Source organism: Chroicocephalus ridibundus, chromosome 10, assembly GCF_963924245.1.
Source record: "Chroicocephalus ridibundus chromosome 10, bChrRid1.1, whole genome shotgun sequence".
Classification (NCBI taxonomy): domain Eukaryota; kingdom Metazoa; phylum Chordata; class Aves; order Charadriiformes; family Laridae; genus Chroicocephalus; species Chroicocephalus ridibundus.
In genome coordinates, this window is record NC_086293.1 from 19,750,056 (window position 1) to 19,772,861 (window position 22,806).

The 22,806-nt window shown below is 46.2% G+C and overlaps 1 protein-coding gene across 5 annotated transcripts in view; it reads right to left on the bottom strand.

Annotated features, from left to right (window-relative positions):
- PLXNB1 (plexin B1) overlaps nucleotides 1-22,806 on the bottom strand; it is an 81,469-nt gene that overhangs the window by 48,948 nt on the left and 9,715 nt on the right. For 2 of the 5 annotated variants that reach the window (XM_063347725.1, XM_063347727.1), the window contains exon 2: nucleotides 10,416-10,477. The exons of 1 other annotated variant lie outside the window; for it this stretch is intronic. The gene's annotated coding sequence lies outside the window, so the exon portion shown is untranslated. 2 more of the 5 variants (XM_063347726.1, XM_063347730.1) reach the window with 2 other exon arrangements.

Here is a 22,806-nt window from a genome sequence, read left to right on the forward strand (position 1 = left end):
GCAACCTGCGCTGTTCAATACGTTCACATAAGATCTATGAAGAGCAATACGTCCAGAAGTGGCAAATTTTATTATTAAAAAAAAACCAAAACAAACTATTCGTCACAATCAAATTCAAAAAAGCCTGGAAAAAGTAACAGAACTCATGCACTCTTAAGTAACTACACAATACCTTAGATGTCAATAAATACCAAAACTAACACAAAATATTCTAATTACATAAACACAACAGGATCCAAGTTAGCCGTTACCACTCAGGAAAACTTGGGAAACTTGGCAGATTTAGTATCAAGCAAAAAGGCAAATACAACCTTCGGAGTGATTAGGAAAAAAACCACGTGTCACCATTATGTTGTTGAATGCTGCAGGCGGTTCTGATTCCCACATCTGAAAAAGGAGACAGAATGACAAAAAGGACAACAAAGATGATCAAAAGCACGGAGCAGCTTCCATATAAGGAGAGAACGAGCAGAGTAGGTCTTCGGATGGACAAAGAAAAAACCAGGGGGAAGATACGGAAAATTTAAGAGATCTGAAACATTACATCGTGTCGAGATGAAAAACGTGAAATAATCAACTACTGTGTCTTACAATGCAGAAACCCATGAAGTTACGGACAACTTCTGTAAGATATTTCAAGGGTATTGTCACTGGATGTAGAATATTTTAAATAACATTTAAAATGCATAATTAAATTGTAGAGCTCACTGCTGTAGGATGTCATGGAGACTAGAAACATAAACAAGTTAGAAGAGGGATTATAGAAATTAACGGAGAATAGATGTACTCGAGATCAGATGATTAGATACAACTCCTGGCCAAGGAGGGTCCTAAACTCATGATGGTCATAAACTGGGAGTCAAATGAGGAGGAGAGAAAGAAAAAAAAAAACCACCAAAAAAACCCAAAAAACCACCCACCCACCACCCCCCCCATTATACATGCCCTGTTTCTTACAGTCCTCATTAAGCGTCTGCTTCTGGCTCTTGTCAAAGGCAGGATACTGAGCTACACAGAGCTTTGCAATTTGCCCTAGGATGACAGTTCTATTTAAACTTCTTATTTTACGGTACATTTATAGATTTTATTTATTTTTAAATATTAAGAACTTAACTTTAGCCCTGCCTAATCACATTTTTAGGAAGCCGGAAACCTAACCTCATAGACTATTTCTAAAGGCATTATCTATCATGTTAACATTTAGATAGCATCTAACCGAATCCCGACAGCGCAGCACAAAGTTGATGCACAGCACAGGAGGGAAGCAAGCGAGCATCACCCTCAGCAGGCTGGGAAACCCTGAGGTGCACAGAAGGGGCAGAATTGGGTTTTACCACACCAACAGCGTCTCTTCCAGGAACAGCTCTTCCCTGTCTCCTAAACGTTTGATGGAAACTTCTCAGTCAGATGCCGACTGAACAAAACAGATAACGCGTGTTTGCCGTACGCACAGCTAAGCTTTGGGTAGCATTCAACAGAACTGCTATTGCTAAAAGTAGGTCAGGACCGACCATTCTCACCAGGGAGAAAGGAAAGCTAAAGCGCACCAGACTATTTGGCGAGGTATTACAGAAATCCTTCATCTGGGATTTCATCACTACTTCAAACAGACGTGATTCATATTTTACCGGCCTCCACCTCAAACAAGGCACACCTTCCCAACCGCACTGCCCTCCTACCATCGGGGCACCTCTCCCCAGCCTCAGCCAGGATCCTCCTCTTCTCAGCTCTGGCTCCCCAGGCTGCGAAAGCCGGAGTCCTGCTCTGCAAGAGCTGCCTCAGCTGTTCTGTGTTGATTTCTATAAAGCAGAAATGGCAACCGTTTCCTCCAGAAACAGCCAGGACAGCACACGGTCTCACTGTAATCGCTTCTGCCTTAAGAGTCTATTTTCCTTGGCAGGGTGCCCTCCAGAAGGGAGGGAGGAGACCTCCGGCAACCAGCACATGCTTCCCAGAGGATGGCACCGTGACCCCTAACCAAGCTCTCATGTCCCAGAGGCAAAGACCACACTCCCAAGGCAAGTCCTTTTGCATCTAAGCCTGGCCTTGGAGCAACCTAGAAAGAGAGGAAAGGAGCTTCAAACATCCTGCGAAAGGAAGCCAGTCCTACACTTGCACCCCAAGAGGAAACCATGGTCTGCATGCCAGCGTCAGCCCTGCAGGATTGCAGGGTGGAAGGGAGACCAGAGAAACCTACCACAAAAGGAGTTCGTGCAGCGTTATAGACCACAAGCAGACACACAAGGACCGCATCCCGACCTCCACCATCCAGTTGTCAGGATGCAAATCAGAACCATTAAACACTGGAGCCTGCCTTGAGTAAATCCTTTCGCTCTGCAGACACTGAGCAGTGCGGGCTGCTCTGGCCTGTTAAAGAACAGCATTTCCTCAACACCCCAGAAGTCTGCAATTTTAGTACCACAACAGCTCTATAAAGAATTAACATGCCCTGGGTGGACACGAAGGAATTCTTCGCCTTGGAGTTTTCCTTCATTTCAAATAAAATTCACTTTTCTGCCCTCCACAGTGATCTTCTGGAGAACCGTACAACCTGACAGCAGTTTGACAGTCTTCCCCTATCACTCCAACAGTGTCAGCAGTTCTGGCTACAGTCGTGAATACAGGCAGTAACATGCAAATCAATTTAATGCAATGCAACCACATGAGTAGCATCTATCCCCTCCCACCCAGAAGAGACAGCAAAATCAACAGAATTCCACATCACTACCGCAATCTGCTTGTGGTTTGCCTTCAAACCAAGTTGGGGTATATTCTATCTTGTATTACTCAGCTCATTTTAAAGCATTATCAGAAATGAAGCTTTGATCAATTAATCTTCCATAAATTAGTGCCTAACCCTGGAAGGCTGTTAGTAGTCAGCTACAAACTATTAGGCTCAATATTCTGGTAATTAGGTTACATAGGTCTGCTAGATAATGATCGACGTTGAGGTGGCCAAACACTTTCTTCTACCTCTGCCAGCCAATACCAAGGCTTTCATAAGGCCAAGAACAGATAGCAACGCAACATGTTGTTCAAAAAGCCTGGAGACCTTCCTGAGTTGCTCATCACACGTACAGAACACAATAGCTCCCACTGCACTACTGCAGAAGACTAAACAGGCTGGGTGCAGACTTGAGAGTCAGGATCAACTTCGCACCAGTCTCAACAGCCCCAAGCAATGACCCTCCCACGGCAGGCTGGGATCTGATATCCAGCGCTTCCAAATGTAGTCCAGCATAGCATGGTGGCACAGGAACCATCCATGAAGGGCTCTCAAGGTGCCTGTGGTTGAGGAGCCACAGCTGGCAGCAGCGATGCAGCATACTCTTCCACTCTACAGTCACAGCCCTCCATCCCAGACACTGCCCACACTTGGCAGTTCTTGTTTCAAGGATAAAACTCAGAGATCCAGACTGCATACAGACACAGGTAGGATGTCTACTACAGTGCGTGGGCCATCAGGCAGTGCTCTTCATTCATACCACTGTGGGTCCACAATCTGGACGAGTGAAAACGAGCAACATGAAAATTAAATGGCAAAGGAAACAGAAGCTAGGACACTGCAAGATTTCATACTTGGAGAAATAAACCACCTGGAGCAAGAGTTCTCCAGTCACTTTGTTAACAGGCAGACATCTAGTCACACCTTATCCAGAACAGGGAATTTTATTACAAGAGAAAATTCACCATAAGAAATCTTAACACCCTCAAGTGCTTTGCAACATGAGCTTCTGTTCTTATCTGTACATTTGGACTGAGGAGATCCTAACTTTTTGCACAAAATATTTGAGCTCCTGGTCCTGTTCAGGGCTGAGAAAGCTTCTTTGGTGCTGTCCTAAAGGCACCAAGGTCCAGAACTGGCTACCTTTTCTTGGCAGCCATGAATTTTAAAGGCTTTTTGGTTGAGACTGTTCTCCATCTGGTTTGCTACCCTCCCATCTTCTCAGTCTGACAGCCACTGGCCGGGCAGGACTGACTGGCTCTTCCCTTTGCCTTTCAGGGAAGCCCAGACCTTCACCCTGGGGCCACAGAGATGCACTAACAGGTCTGCTCCACAAGCTGCAGCGCTAGTCTGAAATGCAAACTGCTATGAGCAGAAATGGCAGCCAGCGTAACTGGCTGACTGTCGGCATTTCAAGAGAATGCTACCTTGCCAGGGTCACCCCTGGGCAAAAGTGCCCAGGAGACAGGAAAACCAGATTTACGGTAGCTTTTGGGGAACAGCACTGAGAGTTTTACATCTGAGTAGCTGCTCTTCTGCTGGAAGAAACAGCTAAACAGAGCAGAGAGGCTGGTAAGGGGAACAAGGAAAAAGTATGTGCATCTGTGCTGAAGGGATAAACCATAGCCTGTGGTCAGCACAGTTCTCTTCGCAGGCTGTCACAGCTCCAGGCACCCTTGCTCTGTCATTTTAAGCTATATACTTAAGCTATATAGTATACTTATATACTATAAGCTATATACACAGCAGGGACTGTGCCTTCCTCTGGGAAAGGAAACGGTTCAAATTTGCCACAACATAGGTAACAAACCAAAACCCCACAAAAATGTGACAATCAGCCACCTAATGTCAACCCAGGAGGCCACAGTAGGGCTGACACAAGTTTAGCATCATAAAAATGTTTTACATTAAATCTTCTCAGGACTTAGTGGGAAATATGCTAGCTGAAATCATGGACCAGATAGGAATAGAAAAGATGATACAGGCTAAAGACAGGTTCAAACTAAATCTAAGCTGGGCAGACTATCTGGAGAAGGGCAGAGAGGCCCAGCACTCACAGGAACAGGCTGAGAGGGAGTCATTGCTGGAACAAAACTACTGATGAAAACAATAACTGAGAGTGAAACAGGAAGGATGCTCTCTAAATGGTGTAACAACTGAGCCCATCATTGCTACTCTGCAACGATGAGACTTCTGGGTTGGGATAGAGACACCTTCCTGCATCAAACAGCTGACTAAATAGTTGCAACACGTCAAGATAATAGGGGGACAATCAACAGGAAGGGAACTTGAGTCCACTCCACCTAGTCCTGGTCTTCCCCAATGTGACCCTTGTCCTAACCCTGTATGTACTCCACCTGGCTTCTTCTCTCAGCCCCAGGCCCATCTGTACCCCTCACGGCTCTAATCTGAGCACACGACTGCTCAGCCAGTCCACGGAGTGACTTTCACTGGAGAACGGGAGATGCGGACAATTCACTTTCTGTATCCTTGCAAAGGGGCTATAGTTTCCCCAAATACATCCGCTCAGTCATAAAAGCCTGCCCCCAAGAATATACGTCACAGTTCTGCTACTGGTCAGCTTTCCATAGCTGTTCGCCAATGACCACAGCAGCAAAGTTAGTCAACAAAAGGTTAAAAAAAAAAAAAAAAAGACACTACCTAACAGCAGAGACCATGCCCCTAGGGACAAAAAGACAGATAGCCCGACATTGTTCTCTTCCTCCTGAAAGAGGAAGGAAAAGCTCAAAGGAACAACTACCGCTGTTCTGTACTGTGCCCTCTGCAGATTTGGGTAAGCATCTAAAACCAAGTGCCAGACCGGACTTTCAAGGGTGAAGCATCTAGAAGTGAACCGTATTTTCAAGTTATTTTTAAATGTTTAGACAGGACCTAAAATAAGACTAGTGTTTTGAGTACTTCTGAAGAGTATGAACCTCACGTAGGCCATGACATTTTTAGTTTGAAACCACTTTGGAACAGGGATTGTATTGTTTATACATCTGCTTATCACCCATTTTAGCTCAAATTAAGTTACAGTCCATTACCAGGCAAGAAACACTCTTTTAAATGGGGGAAATTCACACAAATAAGATTTAGGCTATCAGCAGTAAGACAGTCTCTGTAACTCAGTAAAACACCTACCATTTCAGAGCAGCAGGAACAGCATATGCCACAGAGAAAGGGAGAGATTCAGCTTCTCTGCTTAGAATATTTGTCTTCACACCACCTTTCCCAGCTGCGTAGTTTCCAGAAATACACTCTCCACCTCTCTTCAAACTCAAGTCAACAGTCTGCAGACTCCAACAGCCCACAGGCAATGCTTTTAGCGAGTGAGAGGTGCATGCAGTACATCACAAGCAGCACAGAACCAACCTGGACCACAAGCTGTGCCAGTCCCTGTTTTTACAAGTTTTATTTGCATCCCCCCCTCCCGCTCCACGCTGACAAACCAGGTTGCAGTTTTGTGGCTCTGGCGTCGGCCTGAAAGGTGAGTATGAAGTAAGCACAGAGCAGCACTTTACCTCCCGGAATACTCTCCCAACTTCAACAAAGCGCAGCTCAGGGATTTCTTGGGATAGAGGTGGTTTCTATGCATTTAGTAACCTTCAATAGCTCCTTCTTCTATGGAGCTGCCCTGTGTCCTCAAATACACACAGATGTTTGGCTTTCACAACATCCTGTGGCAAGAAGCTTCCCAGGTTAACTGCACACATCAAGGACTAAGTCATTATTTGTTTTTAAGCTTACTACATGCTGGCTCCATTCAATACCTATTCACAGTCGTAATGAAAGAGGCAAAAAAAGGTTGCTCCCCCTCTAACCTTTCCATGCCATTCAGGATTTTAAGATAACTATCGTTTTTCAGGTGGAAGAGTCACAGTTTATTCCGTTGCTCTTTGCGGGGAAGGTAATCCTCACCTCTGGTCACTGTTGCTGCTGTTCCATTTCTAATAACTGAAGATACCTTTCCTAAGATGCAATGGTTTTTTTCCTAAAGCTGCAGAAAACTCAACTTCCATATGAGCTGGAGAAATTAGCGCAATGATTTCAACTACAGCAGGGATTCCCAACTGCTACAGCAAATTGCTAGTCAGGTGGCTCTTTGTTAAAACATGCAGCCTAACTTCTTCAACTGCCTTTGCTCAAAAGCAAGTTTACTTTCAAGCCACAGCATCCAGCTATACCTTCTTCCTCCAGAACACGGTGCATTTTTAAAACAATTTATCTCCCCATTAGCGCTCTGAAAATATAAATAAAGTCCTTATATTTGATTTAGCCTGCTCTGATGAAACACGCAACCCTTGTGACAAAGCTTGTGTGCCAGAGCTTTATTCTGTCGTATGTTTGTTATGAACATTTCAATCCATCAATTTTTCTCCTCAAGTATCGGCACAATATTTAGTGGTCTCCTGATGCGACCTAAACCAACAATATCCTTAACAGACTTGGTTCTTCTGCAGAACCATATAAGAATACTTGGGTTTAGACACTGTTTTTATCATGACTCCCTCAAAATCCAGAGTGATTTCTTCCACAAGTGCAGTGATCCCAATTGCTCCCTACATTCTTGATTATCAGATGTAAGACTTTGCTGTTTATACGTGCTTAGCTCACTGAGCAACCTGAGCTTTCCTGTCAGGCTGAAATGTCTGGCTTTTCTCTGTCCTTTGCCAGTTTCACTATTGAAAGTGAAACAAGCATTTTAAGACGCAGCAATATAGACATGTAACTGGAATTAAAAAAAAAAAAAAAAAAAGCGAGGCCATTAAAACTCAATAGAATTCAAGAGAGGGCAGATGTATTACCTAGAGTTACAATACTCAGTGCTAAAAGCATTTTTAAAAATATAAACCTACTTCACAATTTAGGGCTTTGAACCATTCTTTAAGGGTCAGAATGAACACCTCACCCCGCAAACAGCCCATAACTGGTTCTGATCAAAGGGGAGAACCCTCCTCTCAAGGTGGTGGATATCAAACAGCACACGGGACTCAAAAGTTCATCTAATCCAGCCTCTAAACTGTGCACAGCTATTCCCATCTCTTCCACTAGGTCAGATGGGCAGAGCATTTAGCTCTTCCTAGAAGCTGAGCTTCTAGAATGCAGTGCAGGAGAGCTGACCACATCTTTGGTGACATCAAATGATGCCAACCCCGAGAGTTACATGAAACCTGCACCTGGAACATAACACAAGGGCTTATTTTCACCTAAGGCATTCATCTGGCTGCAGGTATTACACCTGTGGTGCTTTTAGAGACAAAACCATAGGAATAGATTTGGAATTTTATTCTTTACCCCACGGTGGATATGTGTAGGTCTGCATTATTTTTTTCACTGAAAGAAGCTCAGATACTACCAAAACAGGAATCCAGTTGTTACAAGGTTAAATACTTAAACAAATGGAGAATACACACCTAGTGAAGAAGAGCTCAGCATGCAGTGGGAGACATCTCCGAAAGAGAATTGCAAGACAACAAGATGCAAGACCAGAGAGCCATTTGGACTAGTCTTTCATTGAAACACCCCATCTGGAACTGGAGCTGGCGTTTAAGGTAGTCATGCAGAAGCTTTACATCACATATGAAGGAAGTATGTGGTCCCAGCTCTAGCAATACCCAACCTCCCCACTATTCTGAGCACTCTGCAGAGAGCACACGGTACTGAACCGCTTACCAGCACTAGGAAGCAATGAGAAAAATGTCTACAACCAAAACACATCAACACAGTTTGGAAAAAAACACGCCCTCCACCTCCCAAAGGTGAAGGTTTCTCCTGAAGAATTCTTGCTTTGCACCTAGCACAGTAGTTCTACGTTTATTGTTACTGTAAAAAAGAAAGTGGTGGTCCACAGAAAATAGGGCAGAAAATCAGCCCCTACACTGCTTAAAAAGGAGGGGAGAGATGAGGAGGGAACAAGCACTCTCCTAGGTAACGCCGAATTGCTGCTCTGGCTGCACAAGAATGAAGTACAGCGCGACGCGGTTAATAACCATAACTCACATTTCAGAAGTTAGTTTGTTCAGCCATGATCTTTTGCACTTGGAGGTACTGAAAAGCATGTCCTCTAGCGCACTTCTGCTGGAGCACTTTTTCAATAGATCTGGACAGAATTAGCTTGGTATCTCAAAGAATACAACATACAAACCTCCGTCCTCCCTATGGTCTTTTATTTTTTATGTACCCTGAAAGCATGGACCCAGAAGAGACTGGCCTGAATTCAAGTAATCTCAAGTACTTACTTATTCCGTATTTCAAACAGCTTTGATTTAGTGGTTTTACTTGAACCACCCAGAGCAATGCAAAGCTGAGGAAACCAGACTTGCCAAACTTTGTACCTGTGTTCTATGTACTCAGGATTTATTCTTGGAGGCTCCAGATTGAAACAGGTTTTCCGAAAACTTGCTTTTTACCATCCAAGAGTTCAATCCAGTTCTACCACCAAACCGAAACCACACGGGCTGCACACACACAGAAGTCTGGGCTAGGGGTTGCTGTCTGGCTTTGTTTATCGCTTTTATTTCTGCTGAGCCCTCCTGCTGCTATAGCTGCAAGTCCCACAAGTAGCCATCCTTCTGATGAAGGGCTCCTGTACTCCCAGTGCTCTAACGCGATACTCATCTCTCCAGCGCAGGAGTCAGTGACTCACCTAAATTGGCACCTGGTGTCCAGGTGCCAGGGTTTCACTCCCCAACCAGAAGCTCATACAGATCTGCAGATCTCCAGCAGCTCGTTCAGTCTGGGATCTCTGCTGTACCACCCCATATTTGATATTCAAATTCCCATATTCAAATTCCACACATTCACTCACAGAGTGCTTCACCAGGCAAACTGAAACAGGAGTTCCAGCTATCCTGTTTAACAGGAAGCAGCCTGAAAGGAGAACTCAGTTTCACGGAGACATTTCTTCAAGGGTCTATAGCTGTCAACACCACAGAGCTCAGCAGCTCATCACGCTGCATGGTGATTGACAGCCAGATATGAACATAACCCCCGCTCCAGGAAACTGTCTTCAGATTTGGCAACACTGACTGGCCCGTTTCTAGCCATAGAACACCATCAGAAAGTAGCTTTTTCGTTTTGTTTCCGTCTGTAGGTTTAACTCATTCCCTTGTACAGAAAATTCAAAGTTTAAAACTTTTTACATTGCGACAGAGATGGAAGTGCAGCACCAGAGGTGCTGAGAAGAGTCTTGCAAAAGGTGTACGGTGGCCTGACTTAGGCACCACTGACTGCAACCCACAGATCCTGAGCAGACCCTCAAGGAAGCTAGGGAAGAGGACCAAGACAAACACAAAAATGACAAGCAAATGGATAGGAAACCTTTGGAGTAAATACATCTGGTTACAGCAGAACTCTACAGATCAAAGCTGTTGCTGAAGAGATGTCCTCTGTCCTTCATAGGATTTCCCTACACAAAGGGAACGATCCCTTTGCAAAGGGAATATGTGCATATTCCCACATACAGCCACTCACTCTTTCCAGTAGACCACGTGCCTGGTGAACCCACTTGTCCAACTAATCACAGGTGGTACAGCTCACCAGGCGGGTTCGTTACGCAGCAGCATCAAGAGGCTGCCCAGCATTACACTGGCCGCACAAACCGAGACGATCAGGAACACGGAGAAACCCAGAGGGCTGCAGCCGTCCATGGGTGTCCCAGGGCTGACTCCCGGCGCATTTTGCTTACCATCTGGACTCTTGGGAACGTAGAGACACCTTCATTTCTCTTATTGAGGAGTGTGCCTCAAGCTGGAAAAAACAACATAACATGAAATGCAAAGACTATTTTTCCAATAAATTAAACCTCTGTTGCACTTGACTCCCGCTGTTGTTCCCTTCCCCCTGAGAAGGCAAGGTCTGGCCAGCTGCACAAAGTCCAGGCAGCCCTGGGAAAACAATGGGATCTTTTTCTTGCCAGAACGAGCCTTCCCGTTCACCCTTCTAACCATGGCAGGGAGGACACCCCCAGTGTGTCTGCAGGGGAGAGGAGTCTGTTGGCATAGCAACAGTACACCCTAACTCTCTGCTGCTAATGAACAGGGATAAAATGTTTTGTTCTCATTAGGAAAAATACAGACACATTCCTGATTGGTGAGTAATGTCTCTGCCTCTGGGAGATTAGCTCAGAGCTGTGCAGCCTGAAACAGCCTCAATTCAGCCCACTGCAGCGCTTCCCTTGAACAGCCACTCTCCAAGGACCGCACGTCTCTCAAGGGCAAGCCTACAGAGCCTTCTGTAGCACTTTGCCTTCGGGCCTGAGACAGCTCAAGGCAAGAATAATGAGAAGAGGCTTGACAGGAGCAAACCAGCATAGGCACAATAGGAACACACCCCCTGTCCCTGCAGGAGCACGGCAGAAAAGCCAGCTCTCGCTGGTGCATTTGCTGCACCTGGGTCCCAGGCTACAGCCACAGCAGGCGAGAGTTTCTCTTTGTGCATCTACCGCAGGTCTGCCTCGCACAGGGCTCAGATCGCACCAGGGCTCTGGCTCGCAATCCAGCCACATTTCCCATTGCCGGGCAAGTAAATGGACAGAGCAAAGAGCCGTGGTATACTGGAAAGCAGAGCCCAGCACTAAGTCCCTCGGTGCCAACAGCCAAACAAGGGCTGCTGCCTACTAGTCTTTATTAGGATTTTGGCATCTAACAATCAGCAATCCATCAGGAGGAGTCTCTGTATACTTTGGTGTTTGCAGAATATTCGCACAGACACTGTTGTTTCATCACTCGTGTCTGCATCTAGGTGCTGACCCAGGCTACTGCCTTATCTTGCAAGGAACAAAGCCTCTGCCCCACAGGCAGAACTGCTTCCCAGACCCTCTCACCTCCAGATCCTTCTGCCACAGGGGCCAGCGCAGAAACTGGGAGCATCACAGCCTTTGCAAAGAGGACCTGGGATGGGAGCAACGCCAGATATCCCATGCACAAACAAAAATCCAGTCTCCAATCACGCATCTGCCCTGCTTTTTGGCATAACCTGGTCTGCACAGTGCAAGTGCAGCCCAGAAGAACTAAACCATGGAATTGCTCTCTGAGCCCGTGGTACATCCCTCCTTTATGCTACTACCAGGTCCCACTCCCTCACACCAGTTCACCCTGCCTTGAATTCAGTTGTTGTTGAGAATAGGGACTACACACCCTCGTCCTCAGAGAGAACTTCGGAGAGTATTTCCAAGGGCTGCACAGGTACTCTAACGCCCTCCTCCTCCTGCTGGGAAATTGGTGCTGGCCAGGGCCAGTACCCCATGCAGAGATAAAAAACAAACTGGGATGTGGCAGAGCCCTCTCGCTCTCCCAGCCCCCTGGCACTGCTGATGGAGAAACGGTGGATTCAGGCTCTGAGGCAGCCGCAGGCTGTGCTCCAGGTACCCGCTAACTCCCTTCCCGACCCCTCAGACTTCCACCTGCTCTTCCTCCTCTTCTCGCTCCTCAGGGCTTCAAATAGCTCAAGTCAGCATCTCAAAATGGGGCAGGAGGAGAAGGTGGAGTCGGCATCAGTAAAGAAGGGCCCTGCTATCTTACGCCTTTGAGAAACTTGCACGTCCTGTAGGGAACGACACTCCTTCAAACGCTGCTGCTCTCGCTCTGCCACAAAACTCGTATGTTAACCTGTGCTGTGAGCTGCTCATGGAACTGCTGCAACTTGATTTCTACTTTACATCCTTCCAGATGAGAAATAATTTATTTCAGTCCCCTAGGCAGGAACTCGACTGCCTGTAAAGCCATCTCGGTCTGCCTAAAGGAGGGAAATAAACCTGCAGTCTTACCCAGCAGCAGGCCGAGCAGCGACAGACCCCAGCCTTGGCCAGCAGCCCCTGTCCAGTGTGAAGCTCGAATCCCTCCCAGCCCAACACAAGGCCAGAGGGGCCCTGGGTGCTGTTTTCCAGCCTCCGGGCATTTTACTTGTTCCAGGCTGGATCCCTCCCCCAGCCCTGGTCAGAAAGGAAAAGCCGTGGGAATGGAGCTCAACACCCCGAGGTAGGCTCACCCCAGCCGCCGAGGAGCGCTTAACTCCCTGCGTGCCGGCGGGCAGCCCTCCGCAGAGACCGTCGCCGCAGGGACGCCTTGTGGCAAGCCCTCCAGCAAAGCGTTACGGCTCCAGGACTGGGCCCATCCTCCTCCCCAGGCCACCAATTCCTTGCATTGAAGGGCACTGCCCAGGGGTCGGCTGGCCAGCACCAGGGCCACAAGCGGGAGGACAGCTGAAGGCAGACCTGCCACTCACCAGCCACAGTCTCCCACGCTTTCCCAGGACACCCATCGCTCCTGCTGCCCTACCTTTCAGTGTTTCCATCCTCCACCAGCACACAGACAGAGAGCCACGAGCGGATAACACTTTTTCCATGCTCCCAGCAAGTCCCAGAGGCTGCCCACTTAACAGAAAGATATCTTCATCATCGCATCAAAGCACGTTTTCTTCCTTCTGCTCCGCATGCTGCCGTACAAAGCAGCCCCGGCTCCGCGCAGAGCGTGTGGTCAGCAATCAGCCGGCATGTCAGGAGTTAAGTTCGCATTTCCATTCTCCTGACCTGCACCAACGCTGGCTGAATATCGAGCTATTCTTTGCAGCTTGATAAAGCATGAGAAAGCTGAAGGCCTCACACACTCCTCTTTTCAGAGCTTGGCCCGCTGCCCACGAGCTGTCACTCCCTGGCACCCAGGGCAAAGAGAGAGAAGGAGGCCAAACTGCAGCCAGCTGCAATGAATCACTCGCTCCCCCCGGTCCCCTCCTCCCCAGGGAGCCTGGATCCCTCCTTCCGGCAGGGGGATAATGTCTGCCTGGCTACGCTGGCTTCTTTCACAGAAAAAGCCATCCTTTTGGGGACAGGGGTGGGAGGGGAGGGGTGGCTCCTATTGCAAAAGCTGCTGCCACAGAAAAGCGCAAAGCAGCTCCCAGCAAGACCGAAGGAGGAGGATTTCTGCTCAGCAGCTGGATGGGAACGCACTCCTGCAAGTGTTCAGCACAAATACCACTTAAAAATCTGATGTTGGCCTTTTGTCTAAATTGCAGGAACTTCTGGAGGAAGGCTGAGGCACAGAATCAGATTTGAAGGAGACTGCTTATCCCTTCATGCCCCAGTGGTACAATATTTATTTTGGGGACCGATTCCCATTGCAGTCCCATCCGAACTCTCCCTCTCCCCCTCACTACAACATCCAGCCCCATTACTGTGTCTCATCCAAGCCCTTCCAACCACCACCACCATCCCCACTTGTTCATTTCCATGTGTTCTATCATACAAACTGCTTCCCCACGTTACAGCTCATTCTTCATTTTTAACACAAAGCAGCAGAGGGAAATGCATCCAAATCTCAGGGTCAATGGTGTCCAAGACAAAAAACGCAGCTGAGAAGGCACAGGGACACCAAGGTCATCGTGTGCCTTCCTTGCACTATAGGCCCAATTTGGAGAGCAAAGCCTTTGCAAGGTAAAGATGCCAGATGTTTGCTTTCTGAGGAAGGGGATATTTGTCAATAAAACACACACAAACTCAGCCCAAGCATGAACTAAGCAGTGGCTCAAGTGCCCACGTGGCATATGGGATACTTCCACCCGCTCATCTCCATCTCCAAGTTCAGCATACCTGTCTGCTGGTAGCGTGCTTCACATCCAGGCAGTGCCAGGGCAGGATTATACACATTTCTAATTTTTCCTGCACTTGTGGGGTGATGAAGGCAGAGTTGCGGAGTTCCCACCCCGCAGCCAGCGCGTATTCAAGCGGTGAGAAACTCATCAACTTTGTTTGGATCACCCAAGCAACCTACAGAGGGTTTCTTTTATTTTTGTTGTTGTTTGGGTTTTCAGGGGGTTTGTTTTTACAAAATCTGGAACAGCACAAACCAAAATGTAAATCATGAAAAGAAACTATATATATTTTTTTAATTGTTATTTTTTTAAGCAGAAGTGGGAAGGACTTTCACTATTCCTAAAGCTACTTTCATCACAAACTTAACCAAGTCTTAAAAACGCTTTCAGGGACACAGGCTGAATCACAAGTAACCACACTCAATGCCATTTTATCACATACTCTGTCAAATGACACACTACATATGGATTTATCCTTGGGATACATTTATAGCACTTTGCAAGGCTTCTCTTGCACTCCTATACATCTACATCAATAAGTGCCTCCTCCACAACACCTGCAGCTACAAAACTAGGATATTGAAAAGTTGATTACACTGAGCATCCATAAGTCAGCAAGCTCCAGAACTCAGGTTACCCCTTGTGCAAATCAAATACAAAATACTCCCTAACTGTTCAGACACACGCAGAGAGTTTCGCTGCGGGAACGCTAGCTCATTCAGCATCACCCTCCTCTGCCAGAAGGATCTCTAAATGCAAAGCTTAATAGAAACAGTTAATATCCCAAGTGTGGCTCCGAGCCATCCGAGCTCTATGTGTAACATAATCGGGTTCATAATGCTCAGAATAGCACTCTGGAGTCCTAGTACAGACTAAGACCTCACTGTATTAAGCGTTGTGTAGATAGTTGTAGTGGTGCCGTTTTCTCTTCCATCAAATTACTGAGCACCATATACAGGAACCAACCGTAACCCATATTTTACAGAAGTTAGGACACAGGAGAGCAATGTATACTTTTTAAATGTCTTTTTTTGGCAGCTAAATCAAGTTAGTATTTTCACAGACACACTGGGAGGAGGGAGGGAGGGGAACACTGAGGTTACTCTCTCTGCGGAGCAGACAGGCAAAAGCCCAGTTCAGCCGAAGCGCACTGAGGCTCTTTATGTCCCCGTTCGGTGACAGAGGTCACTTGTGGAAGACTGAACCAGATCTGGTACTGGGCTGCCTGCTAAGCACACTAGCGCGAGGATCTGAGCTATACCCTTCTCTGCAGTTGTTTGCGTTTCGCTGGGAACACCAAAAGCCTGGAGTCCGTCCCAACCCTGCTTGCACTGCCTTTGCTAAAAACATGCCTTTTAGCTCCAAAATAAAATTTGCCTTAAACTCCTCATGCTCTGAAGAAAGGAAGCCTGCACGCAGGATCTATGAAGCAGGTAATTGCTTGTGTTTGCCAAAACACTTCGTTTACGCAAATTCTAATTCTTTTGGCGCAGTTTTCAGGATATTTTCCTACCATAAATACAGGTTAGGCCCATGCTTGAGCTGATCATCCTGTCATCCTTTTCAGGTTCACTTTGCGCGGCGGGTGCTGCAGCCTGCTCGTGTTTCCCAGGCATCCAGAAGTCACAGCTCTTCAAGTCATTGATTTTTAAGAGGCACCAGGTCACACCGTCTGGCCTTCAGTTGATCACAGTTCATGAGCTTTCTGCACATTTCTGGCTTAGGAACTGTATGTGTTTGAAGTGAATAGAGACTAGATGCCTTTTGGCAAGACGCCCGAGGCAAAGGCCTCAGGAGAGAAATCCACCATTTCCCAGGCTGACACAAACGGACAGGCATCCCCTCGCTTCAGCTTCTATTCCCTGTTTGTGAAAAGGCCGAGGGAGTTGGCTATTACAAGGGGGAAAGGAAGAGCTGTAGCATCCAACACAGTCGCAAGCAGCGTACTCCAAGAAATATCTTAGAAGAGGAAACAGAAGCAGGCAGCTGAGTACTTAAAGAGGGGAGCCCTCTGCAGAAACAAGGCAAACACCACTGCAGAATCATCTCTTAATAAAGGTTGCTCCTTCAGGTCTGCACTAGCCCGAATGCCCTGATGCAGTGAGAGAAAATGCTATACGATGGGGAGCAAGAAGGGGCTATGTATGGGCATGAGCAGGAGAAGGCTACGTATGAAGGACATTCTCCTCCCAGCTAAAAAAAGCCATGGTTTCAGCACTGTTTTGCCTTTCCTCTCCACTTTGTTTCCCAGTGGAGAGGAATCTCATCAGGCCATTGCATGGTGCCTGATCAGAGCCAGTCCTGCCTGCTGCCCCTGGCATGGGGCTCCCCAGGGACCGCTCGAGGGTAAGGGACGGAAGCAGAAGGGGGCACTAAAAACGTGCCTGCCAAGGCTTGGGTGCCAGCATGTTCTCCTGAGCTCAACAGAACGAGTGGGGAGGCAGGAAGAGAAACTTTCACAAAGCTGTTTCTTAAACCAGATTTACAGGGATAGAGCGAATCCGGGCAGGGTCATGGGTGAGGGAAGATTGAACAAGTTAATAGCTAACCAGCAAGACTGCCGTGAGAGACCACAATCTACGAGAGATTTTCACAGGGAAACACCGAATCCAAAGCTGTCACCTGCAGACCAACTGGGAGCTGCCGCTGTCTCTGCTCTTTCTGTACCATTGCAATGCAATCGCAACTCTAGCGCCATCCTTCCCCTGTTCCTCTAAGAAGAGGTCATACTCAAAACGATCTTTTCTCTATTTTGGGTGTCATGAGTGATGAGGATTTGACTATGGGTTTCAGACACTAAAGTAACTGCTGTGAAAACGTTACTGGAGATTTTTGCAAGACCAAGAGAGAAGACTCTTCCAGCTTCTTGAAAAGGTAGCGTGTACCAAGGCAATGTGGTGCACAGCTGCAGGGACAGCAAAAATGGAAATCCTGCTGCTGTGGTGGACGTTCCCGAAGTTGTCAATGTGGGAAAGAGGATGAAGTGACTGCTGCTTTACCTGTAGTCACTCAGGAGACAAGCCGTTGAGACCTACAAAAATTCCAGTGGTCTCATGAAGAGCAGTTTCTAGGAGGAAGATTTTTCATGAGGATATTCTTGTCTATTGGTTGAATAACTTCTTTGTTCCGGACTACAGCTTGAAAAAAAAAAAAAGCCTTCCTGCTATTGCTTTGCCATTCAAGACATTGTCATTGTCACCTTTCAGATGTGTAAGCATAAGAGACAGCAGCAGCTGAGCTGTGGTAATTAGGAGGGAGAGATGTGCAGGCCTTGTCTCACATCTTTCTGTTAAGATGCCGTTTACACTTTGGCAGGTTTAACAGTCCCCAGTGAAAATAAGCCATCTGCATCTACTCCAGCAGACCATCCTCTTTTCTGAACCCTTCAAATAGTTCCGGAAAAATCATCATTGCCTCCCTTACCCTGCTTTCTATCAGGCCAAATGCAGTCACAAAACCATCACTTCTCTTATTTACAGTAATACAGGAACACTGGCTCTAGAACTGTTTGCAAGACATCTACTTAAAAAGAAAAAAACATTTCCCATTTTATTCAAGCGTCTACACAGTTCAAACTTACACGGCGCTCTGTACTTGCAGCAGGGACGCTAAGGAGGACGGGACCAAACTCATTCAATTCTATTCACAAGCACCCTTCCTGAGGAAAGCCAATAACTTTCGGAGAGTCTCTGCGGACTTTGCTCCGCTGCTTTGCACGCTGAAGAATGGCTGGTTGGGAATCCTCTTTTCATTCTGTGAGCACAGACCCAAAGGTTTTCATCCCTGTGAGCTCAGAAATTTCCATTTCCATTTGAGAGAGACGTTTTCCTGGCAGTTCTCAAAAGATGCATTTGTAAAATAGGAAACAACCTCAAGGAATGCTAAAGCAAAGGAAGAAAGAAAGCCGTACGTGGACAGTCTTTCTCCCTCAGCCAGGAAAGGAAATTCCTTCTCAGCACCGATGCCGCATAAACACAACCTACTCTGCAAGACTTGATCAACACAGTGACCGGCTGCCCACCCTACCCTGGACAAATACCCAACATTTTCCATCCTGGTTTCAGATCAGCTGGGGCAACAGCCACCAAAATCTCAGAAGAGAGAAATCAAGTCCAGAAACATGTAGTTGTGTGTGTGCGAGACAAGAAAGGAAAATAAGGGGTGCACGTCAGATGGCTAGGACAAATTACGGAGATGTGACGGTATTCTAGTGAACTCACTACAGAGAAGACACACTTGTGTCAGTGATTTTTAAACTTGTAGTCCATAGGCTTTTGTTGTCTGCAAAGGTAATTAAAAAAGCAAATCTATTGCCATATCTCTAAAGGAAAATGTTTATAAGTCTGCAAATCCAAAGAGGTTGAAACTTGCTTCTTTCAAGTGCAAAACATTCAAATGGCCCAAAGCCAAGTCCCAGAAAAAAGCCCTAGTCAGTAGCTCAGGAATGCCAGCTCTTAACACAAACCAAAAGCATACAAACCTTCTGGTCGGGCAATTCACAGTACCATCTCCCACCAAAAACTCACTTAAAATTGCACTCTTAAAATTGCAGCTATCGTCCACCTCCTTGATTCTACGCCAGGGAAACCCAACCCAAGTCTCACTTTGACACTCTCCGAAGTGGTCAGCTGAGTGAGCTATTTTTCTTACCTTGCTTTGGGGAATTCCTGCTTAGCCTCTCTAAAGAGAAACAAGGCGGCTTCACGCCGCATCAGGCAGGATCCCTTCCATCACTCTGGGCTCCTTAGCAAAGGCATTCCTGAGGCGCACTGTGCCCTAATAAATCAACACAACTGCTCCAGGTTTCCCCGGCAGCTGGAAGCTGGAATTCTGCAGCGAAGGCAAACACCTCCCCAGCTAAAGCAAACACAGCCAGGGAGCCCCTGCGGAGCGCCCACAGCTACTGTCAAAAGAGGGACAAGAGAGAAGGTGGGGATCCTAAGGCATCTGGCTGACAAAAGGCAATGCAACTTAAAGACAGAAGATGGCCATGAGCCCGGCCCTGACCTAGGCATTCCTCTGTGCAGGCATGTGCTTGCCAAAATGTTTTATCAGAGCAGAACCACAGAACTTCATTTTTAGAGCAATGACATCTTGCCCCCTGGTAGTTTTGCCTTTAAGAGCATTCATTTCAGCATTTAGGAGACTTGTGTAAAAGACCCTGCAAAAGTACAGAACAAAAATAGCCCAGTCTTAAAACAGCTTATAGCTTAACTCTAAAATAAACGAAGACAAAGGAAACAGTACTGATCAGTATGAGCAGCAGTCAGCTCAGCAGAACAAGACGACTGCTGTTTCCTGGGCTAAGGGAGGTGTTTGGTTGGTTGGTTTTTTTTTTTCTCCTTCTTTCCAAACGACATAACAGAAAAGACCTGATGAAGGATTTTTGAAAAGAATTATTAGGTGGGTTGGCATACGTTTATGGGCCAACCACCTCTCACACAGAAACCAAACCAGTGTTTTTCAAAAGCAGCACAAGGAAACAACAGAGGCTAATGTTACCAGACAAACAGCAGCAAGAGTCCAACTTCCAGCACTAACATTTGCTAGATTGCACACAAAGAACTAGATGGGCTGCTTCAATACCTCATTTTCAGTTGCACTTGGCGAGTAAAGGCAGGGAGCAGCCAAGGCAGGGCTGAACAGTGACAGTAAAAGAAAAATAAGAGTCGACTGCCTCAAATGCTCTTATAACAGGCACAAACCCAGCAATACCTTAAAAATAAATCTCATTTAGTAAAACAAAAAAAATCTTCCTCAGATGCACACTGAGTAAATATCTAGTTTTCAACATCTCCCGTTGCCGATGGTTATGCTCTCCCACAGGGGTTTTCCAGGGAGAGCCTTCAGTGCACGGATGGAAGGTAGCACAGGATAAGCGTGAACAAATCCCACTTACGTCAGACCCAATCTGTACAGCAAACCCAAGTCTTCGGCTTCCACAGCATCCTTTGGAGCCCTCACTTTGAGACCACTTTAAGGCATATTTTCTTCCCTACCGCCTTGAAGGCCCACCAAATCCCAGTCTATAAGCAAATACTGCCTTTAAGAGAAATCCCGGTCTACCTACACATAGTTAATTGAGACACACACACCAGGCAGCTAACAGTGCACAGCAATGGTGGGAAACCAGCAGACCCACCAGTAGGTGAGTGCCAGGAGCTCCCCGACCATGGATCACGCCCCCCAGCCCCCAACAAACAAACTTGCATATCGCTGTGTGAGATTCAGCTTGCAGAGCTCTATGCTGTTTGGGAAGACCCTGAGTGGCAGCAGGGCACTTAGAAGCCCTGGATCTCAAGAAAGGAATGAGATGAACGTGTTGGGTGAAGGACTCGTACATATGTATAAGTGGAGAGAGACAGACACAAAGGAGAGTCGGGGGGGAACAGAGGGACTTGTCTCCAGGCCTTGTGCTTATTTTGACCTTTCAGTTAAAGGTTCTCCGAAAAGGCACTGTTCAGCCCCAAGCCTGATTAGACGTCTTGGGAAAAACAGAACACAAAGCATCACACATGAATGAGCACAGAGCCATAATACGGTCTTGATATTCACACCCATCCATATGGCCAAAAAAAGCGAAGTTCTTCAGTGCAAACATTGGCAACAGCAATATGAAACTAATGTGTTAATTAGCAGACTTCGCAATCCAGCACAGGACAGAGATTGCTGATGTTGGCTATTATATAGTCAATCAGAAGCCAAACCACGTTAGTTAACCCATTCAGAACAAAGTTAATAATTTGCTAATTGCAGGTTTCTGGAGTGAGCAGACCAAGGTCTGTTTTCCAAACCTCTTTTCTCAGGGATATCTTAAAATGTATTTGTTATGGCAAGCTATCCATCACTCACAGCTCTTCTCTTTATTAGCATCCAGTCTCAACTTCGATGTTTAGCTTAAATTCAGGGAGCCCACTGCCTCGCTTTACACAACATCAGACTAAATGAGCTCAATGATTTGTCTGGCCTTATAAAATGGTAAGCTAGTTTTCAGCCTGTAAACAATCACAAGTTATTCTGAAACAATCATAGAGTAAATGACAACATTCATCAGATTTATTTGTACAGGATTTTCACATTGAATTCAAGAGAAGATTAATGAAAGTAACGAAAATTACTTAAATGCAACTGCGATTTAACACTGTTCTTTGGTGTACGTGGGTTTACACATCAACTGCTTAATAAAACTCTACTTTCCTACAAAGTTTAATCAGTAAAATAAGTACCGCAAGACACGTCAGATAGAAAGATCAGCATAACGGTGAAAGAAATAGTGAGAAATATACAGAAGATTTTATTCTCAGGAGCCACCTGGAGTACAAACCTCAAGTTAACACTCCTGTCATGAACGAGATTCTTCATATCCAGGATGTACCACTCACGTTGTATAAAACATCTAGACACGAACAAAGTTTGTGAGGAAAAACAAAATGGGATGAGGAACACAACTGCATTAGTCTTGGGGTTATTTCTAACGCACAGAAAACCAGAAATCAATTGCAGCAGGACTAGTCAGTCACATAATTTAAGGTAAGACCACTCCGACTTCCTGCCTAACACACAGGCGCTGTTCCATTTTATCCACTCACACCTCCATAAAACCCATTAAGTGGTTCTGTGAAATGTACTGGTTTATGGCCTCTAGACTAGAGGTCTTTGGAGGTCAAAGCATAAGTTCACTACTCTCCTAGTAGTTTGCTCCAGTGGCTCTATCATTCTTTCTGGCAGCAAGGCCAGTCTAATTTCTTATTTGTTTGCCTTCTGCCTTGAGCCATTAATTCCTTCTCTGCTGGATTAAAGAGTAGCTCCTCAGAGTCAATTATGCACGTGCTTTAACCAAGTCACCTCTCAATAGCTTTTTTGGCAATCAACAGATCGGTCCTGTCAGTCTCTCATTACAAGGCACCTTCTTGAGTGCTTGAACGACTTCGAACGTTTGGTTTTGGTTTTTTTACATATCAACTTGATTGTCATTCCCACCACCTCCCCCCCCTTCTTCAGGGTCACTGCTTTGGTGAAGCACACAACCGGTGAACGATCAGCATCTCTGGCACACAGAAGTCTACAGTTGCCTGTATCAAATGGGTGTTATTTCGCTAGACCCGTTTTACAGCATAACGGAGGAGCTACAGAAATCATAGACTGCAGAGATCATATCAGTTAGCTAACAGGCAATTATCTGACTACTGAGTTCAAGGAGCTCATATCTTTCTTAGTCACCATTTAATCATTTCTCTAAAAGCACTAAGGAAAACTTCACTACCTGATTGCTATTCTGCCAAAGATTTATGTACTATTCAGAATCTTCAAGCAAGAAAATCCCAACAGACCTGTCATTTCCAGCTATGGTTTTGAATTTGCCCTCAGCACTGCCTGCTTCTCTGCTGAATCAACATTAGCAGTGGCTTTAGATTTACGTCCAGAATACTGATGAACTACTGAACAGCACAGAGTATAGTACCGATGCTCAGTGAAGACATCTACTAGGAATA